The sequence below is a fragment of the Pterocles gutturalis genome, unplaced genomic scaffold, assembly GCF_000699245.1.
Source record: "Pterocles gutturalis isolate BGI_N339 unplaced genomic scaffold, ASM69924v1 scaffold1205, whole genome shotgun sequence".
NCBI classification, from domain to species: Eukaryota; Metazoa; Chordata; class Aves; order Pterocliformes; family Pteroclidae; genus Pterocles; species Pterocles gutturalis.
Window position 1 is genome coordinate 30,921 of NW_010138060.1, and position 7,656 is coordinate 38,576.

Here is a 7,656-nt window from a genome sequence, read left to right on the forward strand (position 1 = left end):
CCAGCTTCACATAAAAAGGAAAGTCAAGTTCTACCTGGTGCCCTGAAATTCTTTCCATGTCTGTCCATGTGTGTGTACAGCCGTAGAGATGAAAATGTTGGGACAGATGGCATTATTCTGTAGCATAAACAGAGCACAACATGCATTTATTCCCACTGTGACTGTACACACAATTAGATTATATAAAAATAGGTCTGATCTCACAACCACTGCATACATTAACTATAACATATATTTACAAGCCATTCTGTACATGTGTACATATGACAGTGATCTAGTCTGACATGCATTTGTATTCTATATCGTGTCAAAAGTACACAGGACATCTATCATTTAAGGAAAAAACTCATTATTCCCTTGTCTTCTCTCTACTGATTAAAAAAATAAGTTTTTAGTTATTTACATTTTGAATATGTTTTCTGTGCCACTGAACAATAATGTCTTTCTTTTTAATATTCAGAATTTTTATAATGCAAAAAGCATACTAAGATATAAAATATTCCTTTTTTTTTAATCCAGGACAGCAACATGACTCGGTCCTGTTCTCAACTCTTGATAAAGCTTGCAGTTTTAGGTTCATTTACAGGGTTTCTTTTATTACAGCCTCATAAAAGTATTTACAATATTTCATTATATTTTAAACCAAAAGCTCTGAGACAAAATGCTTTAAATAAAAATGCCCATAATTTTCCTATTCCCTTGTCACCGTCTGAAAACCTTATCAGAGTTCCTCATTACTTTAATGGCATAGGATTAAGGGTAATGAAGAAACATTTAGGGTTCTGCAAATCACTTTGATTTCATTGTATAATCTAACAGCACTTCCCTTTGATTTACAGCTCGGTTGTTTGAAATAGCCTATGATATTTATCAGTCTCGGAGGAAGCTCTGTTTCCTTGGGCAATTAACTACTCAGACAAAAGTTGTGTAACTCTTTTCTTTTACTCTTTTTTTTTTTTTTTTCAGAGCATTTGTGGATGAGAAATAATGAACCTTCCCACCGGATCCCACCTTGATGTTTAATGAACTGGAGATGAGCATTTTCATTGCACATTTGCTTCCAAATATTTCGATTGTCTAGACATTTTTCCCCTTTTTGAAGGTTGAAGAAGAAGTCACCGTTCATTATTAAATTGTATTTACTTCTGTATTTTTTTGGAATTTTCATTTGCTCATTTTGATTCTCACTTTTCACTTGATTTTCGGTTCAGATCTGTTTTCCTCATTGCCCGCACGGATTTCTCTGTTCCCTCACCGAAAGGGGTGTTTCTTTCTCAAGTTAAAAATAATGTTTTGACATAAAACACTTGCATTCAAACAGAACAATAACATTTCTGACTATTGCAATGCTCATAAAATAAAATAAAAAATCCAAAGTGCTCCAAAATCACCCATATTAAAAAACTTTTTAAAATGCTGCAGTTTTCATTACAATTAATTCTGATCTTTCAATTTTCCTATTCATTAGCTGCTGAAGAAAGAGTCTTTTCTCCATCCATCCGTCTTTTCTCCTGCACTCTCTGCAAAGCGATTTCTTCCACTTGGGATTCAAACTCCTCTGTGGTCTGAACTGATGCTCTGCATGACCTGGGTACCGGGAACGCCGAAGCCACACCGAGGTCGTGGGTAGTTCAGTGCATGCGGCGGCACGCAGGGCTTCAAACAAATTGCTGCCGTCGTGTCTAAAATGTTTCAGCGTTCCCCGGTGCAGTAAACTCCTTAAAGCCATTTAATAATTGAGGATTAAAATAATGTACCTGCGGTTTTGCTTTTGCTAGAATGCGATGAACGTGTGGCTGGACCAGTTCTTTAATTCCCTTTGATGGATTTTTCCCATGGTATGCACTAGGCAGGTGAAATTCGTTGTCAGTTTGGAAAGCTTTTGTGTAAGCATAGACTCACCTGTGGTTCGGCTCTTCCCAGCAGGATGATCAGGAATTGGCCATGAAATAATTGTGGTTGCAGAAAATGAATATTATGGGATAGCCCCGCCATTAAAGGGCTGATCATCAATGGAGTTGGAGATGACCCAGTGGAGTAGGTGGGTAAAGAGTACCAAGAGGTCCAGCATGCCTCTGACAGCTGGAAAGTGGTGAGTATCGTTAATAAGGCAGGTGTCTCTTAAAAGGCACAAGAAATTTGGTGTGGAGGAGAGGGTGCTGGACATGACTCTTCCCAGTCCATTTTCTTAGGACACGAGCTTCTGTTGTAGTTCCTCCACTTCCAAATTGCATGGGAAAGGCATCCATCAAGCATTTGTGCTTTTAGTCCAGTAAACTACCGGATAGATACACAGAGTGAAACAACTAGAATGCCAGTGTGATTGACACACCACAGATAAGGGTGATTTGATAGGCTGTCACCTGGCAAAGACACCGTAAGAACAGCCAGCCAAAGCTTTCCAAGCAGCTGTCTACAAAAGGCGTCGTTGGCATCTCATGAAAAGCTTTTGCCTTGAAAAATGAAGAATATAGAGCCCAATCTTATATGCAGCAAGACCACTGTCAAAAGCACATGAGTGATGAAGGAGCTTGCAACCTACACCGAGCCTCGCTTGGTAAGACTTGGAAAAGTTCTCTCTGAGCTCAGATTAGCGTCTGTTAGTTTCTAGCTACTTGCTTTATGAATTTTCAATGGTTTCTTTTTAATATCTGGTCTTGCAAGCAGAAAAGTAGCGTAAGGATCATAATATATCATGTGCTATATTACACCAGCAGTATAATCCTATACTGCTATTGGGAGATAGCAATGTACTTAAGAATTTAAGGAATCAGAGAACAATTTTGCAGTGTAATCAGTGCTACCAAAACCCTTCTCCCAACATTTTTTGGGGAGGGGCAGGAGGAGGGAGAGATTTCAAGCTAATTCTTTCCATCTGGGCTTCATTTATGGATTATGTGGGAAAAGGCGAGATTAATACATGGGAGGAACGAGCAGGCATTAGTTTGCCATCTGCGGATGTAAACAGGAAGCCCAACGCGTTGCGCCTTAATGCGTGCTTATTGGTTTAGTGAGGAAAGATGAGTTGACGCCATGGGTCTTATCCTGAAAATATTTTAGTAAATTCTAATAAGATATTCTAAACAAATGTCAGTCCAAAGCTTTTCCAAAATGGGGAAAATAACATTGTCCTTGGATACAAGAGCAGCTGATAGGAGGGGAAAAAAAAAAATCCTTTGAATGAATTTGGCAAGAAAATGTTACTTGTTTGAGATTATTTTTCTTGAAGTTTGACTTTTTTAAAAATTTTGTTTGAATTGAGCATATAAATGAACTTCCATGTTCAACTTCTGAGCATCTGCTGCTCTTTTTAAAATTTAATAACTGGCCTTAAGGACTGACAATGCTTTTAAAGCATAAGTTTAAGAATAATCCTTTTGTGGATTGGCTGAGTGAAAGAGGGAGGATTTTCTCCCCTTGCCTTTTCTTTTTGTTTGCCCTGTATTCATTCAGACCAGCCCAGACCACCTACGTGAGGTGCAACCTGGAGGTCTCCCTCCTTTCTCCCAGGTGACAGGATCCCATCTCTTTCCACGGTTTCACTCCCTGAAATACATATCCCTGTCTCTCCTGAGTGCATTTCTCTGGAGAGGTGGAAGCTGAGTAGTTAAACAGAGACGACACCGATTCTTCTTTCCCAAGTCCTGTAGTTTAACTCCCACCTTCCTCTCCAACAGCAGTGGGTGGCCGCTTCAGCCCCACTGCCCTGTAACTGAAACCGAAACTCTGTGATGTAGTTTCCCATCATCTGCACGTGCAGGATGCCAGCAAGACCCCGTGGCAGGGCAGGAGTGACGGCTCAGCAAGATCCCACTGCAGCATCATTCCCATGCAAAATTGTGGAGGGGTCCCATGGGCTCAACAGCGTTCCGTTTCCTTTAGGCTAAAAAACTCTGATTCAGCACAGTGATTGGGACTGTGGTCAATAAATGCAAGCCCTGGCATTCATCGTTTTATACTAGTTTAATTTGAGAAATTAGGAGAGGTTGTTTTTTATGGCTGGCTAAAGAAATGGCACAGCCCCTCCTTGTTTTAGCCCGTCTATCCAGCTCTTGGAATCCACTCTGGACATGGGCATTGCCATCCAGCAAGCTTTTCAGGGTAGGATGCTCCTTGCACTTGCGTGGGGCACCCTTCTTTCCACCTCATGCACCCCACACCGCGCCCTGCCCAGGAATCTGCTGCAGGGATGTGCTGGGTGGTGGTGCAGCATGGATTTCATTTTTAAGGAACATATGAGGCTCCTCAAGACTGCTAAAATCCCACAGCCCTAGAAGATAACCTCAGAGAAGCCTCCTTTCCTCTTCATATCCCATCATCATCCTCTATATTAATATTTTTTCAAGTACACATGTGTATGTCTGGGTGTATGTACTCATATACCATTCATTGTGGGGTTTTATAAATTTCCATTCCTAATGACTTTTTACAGGCAATGTAATGACCAATTTTTTTTATTGCTATTATGATGATTCAAACATGCATGAAAAAAAGTGTAGTCCAGCTATAGAAATGGCTGCTGTAAAATTCTATATATATTTTCTCCACATAGCTTTAAATGAAACAATTTTTATTAGGGTGCTTGGCAAAAAAATTAGTCAGAAACTGAGTCCAAACAGATTAGGATTTATTGCAGCTCTGAAGAGTGACTTGATGGATTTAAACCATTTTTAAACAGAAAAAAAAAAAAAAAAAAGCAAACAAGTTATCCTGGCTTAAAAGCTGGAAAACCATTCTCCCTTCTTGTGCTCTGCAATTTGAAGCAGCTGAGACGATAAACTCCAACTTTGAGTCTTTCAGCGAGGAAGACTGATGAACTCAGCTCACGTCCCTGCAGACACTGCTCGGTGTCACACTGCGGCTGCCTCTGGACCTGCAGTGGAGAAGTCGGAGGGCAGAGCTCCTCAATCCAGGAGGATATTCATTGGTTTCAATTTTTGAAGGCAGTTGTTGGTCAAATATGCAGCAGGATATCGAAGTTTAGCAATAAGCACTCCGAACTTCAAGGATGCTAAGCTATTCCTTCCTCATCTCTTCCAATATGATATAATTTTGTGCCCCTGTGTTTTCTTTTGAGTTCTTTGTGCAGAAAAGGAAAGCCAGCTAAAACAAGGAGATACCATTATGTCTGCGACGCCCAGTAAGATCCAGTGCTTGTCTGTACCCCATCTTGATGACAGCTAAGGCTGGTGGCTACTCAGTGGGTGCTGAGGGCTCCGAGGACCGCCCGTGGCTGCAATGGGCTGGGCAAGTGTTAATTAATCCTCCGCTCCTTTGAAGGAATGTTTTCCAAGCCTCATTTTACATGCTTTAAATCAAAGCACAGAGAGTTTCCTTTGCATGCTTTGAAAGACGCTTTCTTATTATTTATATTACTGGTGTTCAGAGGCCTTAGAAGAGACCGGGGTCCTGTTGCAATAGGTGCTGTGCAAAACCTCTCTGAAGAGCTGACAGTTTAAACAGCTGAGGCAAAAACTGGAGGTATGGAAACACAGGGAAGTGATTTGCCAAAAATATAAGAAAGCTGGGAGCAGCTCTCCTTCACCATTGCTTTGGTCACCCCACAGTCCAGCTACAGACAAGATCCAGCTGCCACAGGTGTAGCTGTGGCCAAAGTCGTTCCTGTTTCTTAGATGTTCACTTTAATACTGCTTTGGGATTCCCTTTGGAGAAAACAAGATATTGCAATGTTGTTCAGCAAGAGCTGAAATTCACAAGCTGCAGAGACAGACAGTATGTTGTTGGCATATGGCAGAAGGAGCAAACTGGGAGCCACCCTGCTCATCACATTCCCCTGAATATCTAATTTTGGAAAATCTTCAAGATCGTGATACTTTTTCATCCATTTCACAGATTTTTCAACCTTAGAAGAGCTAGGAAACATTTTCTATACACTCTGAGCAGTCCTTCACCCAACAAACAGTCCCTCTGCCTCTTCTTGCCCAAAGGCAGCTGCCTGTCTCTTGTCTGTCACAGCGTGCCTTGGACTGCCACATGCTGTCGTTGCTTTCTCTCACATAAACGAGCAAATCAAGTCACTCAACCCTCTCTAGGGACTTGGTCTTCATGAAGGAGCACAAGGTCATTTACAATAACTAGCAGGGGCTGACCCACGAGCGGTATGTGAAATCCCAGTGCAAATGTACATCTGGCCATCCTGGTTTCTAAATTATGTATTTTCTTCCTTCCCCCCGCAACGTTGTCCATTATCCCGACTGGTGTGGACAAGACAAATAGCACCACACACCAATGTGTCTCTGTCAGAGGACGGAAGCGGCAGTGAAGGCTGCAAATGCCTTCTCAGAAGTCCCTGTTGACCTTACTACCGACACAGACGTTTCTGATTCAAGAGGCAACTCCCCTTGTGCTCCTATGTGTTCCCAATTCCCGTATTTGCTTGGTTATTTTTCTTTATCTCTCTCCTTTTTTTCTGTTCACTTCTTCCACCAGCAATGACCATCACTCACTGGGTCACCCCAAGTCATCCTGAATCGGAGCATTGGCAGCACTTCACTTATTAGTCAGCCAACTCATGGGATCCTGGCAACCTTTTTCTCTCTATAAGGATAGGCTCCAAGCTGCTCTTTGATGTTGTCAAACCATGACTTCCACTGGTCTCCCCGCTGGTTTCTTTGCTCTTTCTCCCTGGGAGTAGAAAGCCACAGGGAAGCATTTAGTGTTGTATCAGGCACCGCGCCAATATGGTTTCAGTCTTTGTTACTGTGTGGAGCAGACAGCCTGGCCCGTCCTGGATCTATATGAGGGATGCTTTCATCTTATAAGAATGCTGAGCGTTTCTGTCCTTCAGGTGGTTCCACCTATAGAGCCCGTCCAGGCAACCCCTGTAATAGCCAGCCGTCCTGAAACCGAAAGGAATAACAACAAATAACAGAGTTCAAAGTTTGCCCAGAATTTATGGTTTATGGGTTCAGAAACACAGAGGACAAGGTGAAATCTACGTTTCTGATGGCATATTGATTTATTTCTGTTCCATTTGCCTCCTAAGGATTGAAATATGTGGACAAAAAGGAGTCATTCTCTGTATCTGAGGCAAGGCGGGTGAAATGCTGGCCCCCGTTAAAGTCGATGGCAAAACTCCCGTTGACTACGGTGGGGCCAGCATTTCACCCCGTGATTTCTCATCTTGCTTTATTTTATTGACCTTTCTCTTGAATGCTAGCGAAATGCAAATATTTTTTTCCAGCACAAGTCTTTGTACTCTATGAACTCTGCTGGATCCAAAGTACTTCATATGTATATAAGAAAAACAGTTCAAAATGAAAGGGAGAGCAGTTAACTGTACAAATAATGATCTCCACAATCTAGAAAAAATGGCCATGTTCAAAACGAGATAGTGGTTTAAATGGTCAGAATAAATAAAACAGGCTGAGGGCTAACATTTGCACCACAAAGAGCATTCTTAAGCCTGCATGGTACAGACCACACATCTTGGGAATGCAGATTGCCTCGGAGGCCACCTTGGCGTGGCTCTGCAGTGGCCATCAAAGCACAGACACGTTAATATCCTTTTAACATCATGCTGATGTGCAAAGCCTAAGGAATCCAACAGTTCTGATGTGAGAGGATAGAGGATGCTCCCATTCTTTTGGCATTGTTCTGGCTAAATGTTCACAGTGGAAAAAAATGGATGTTCCT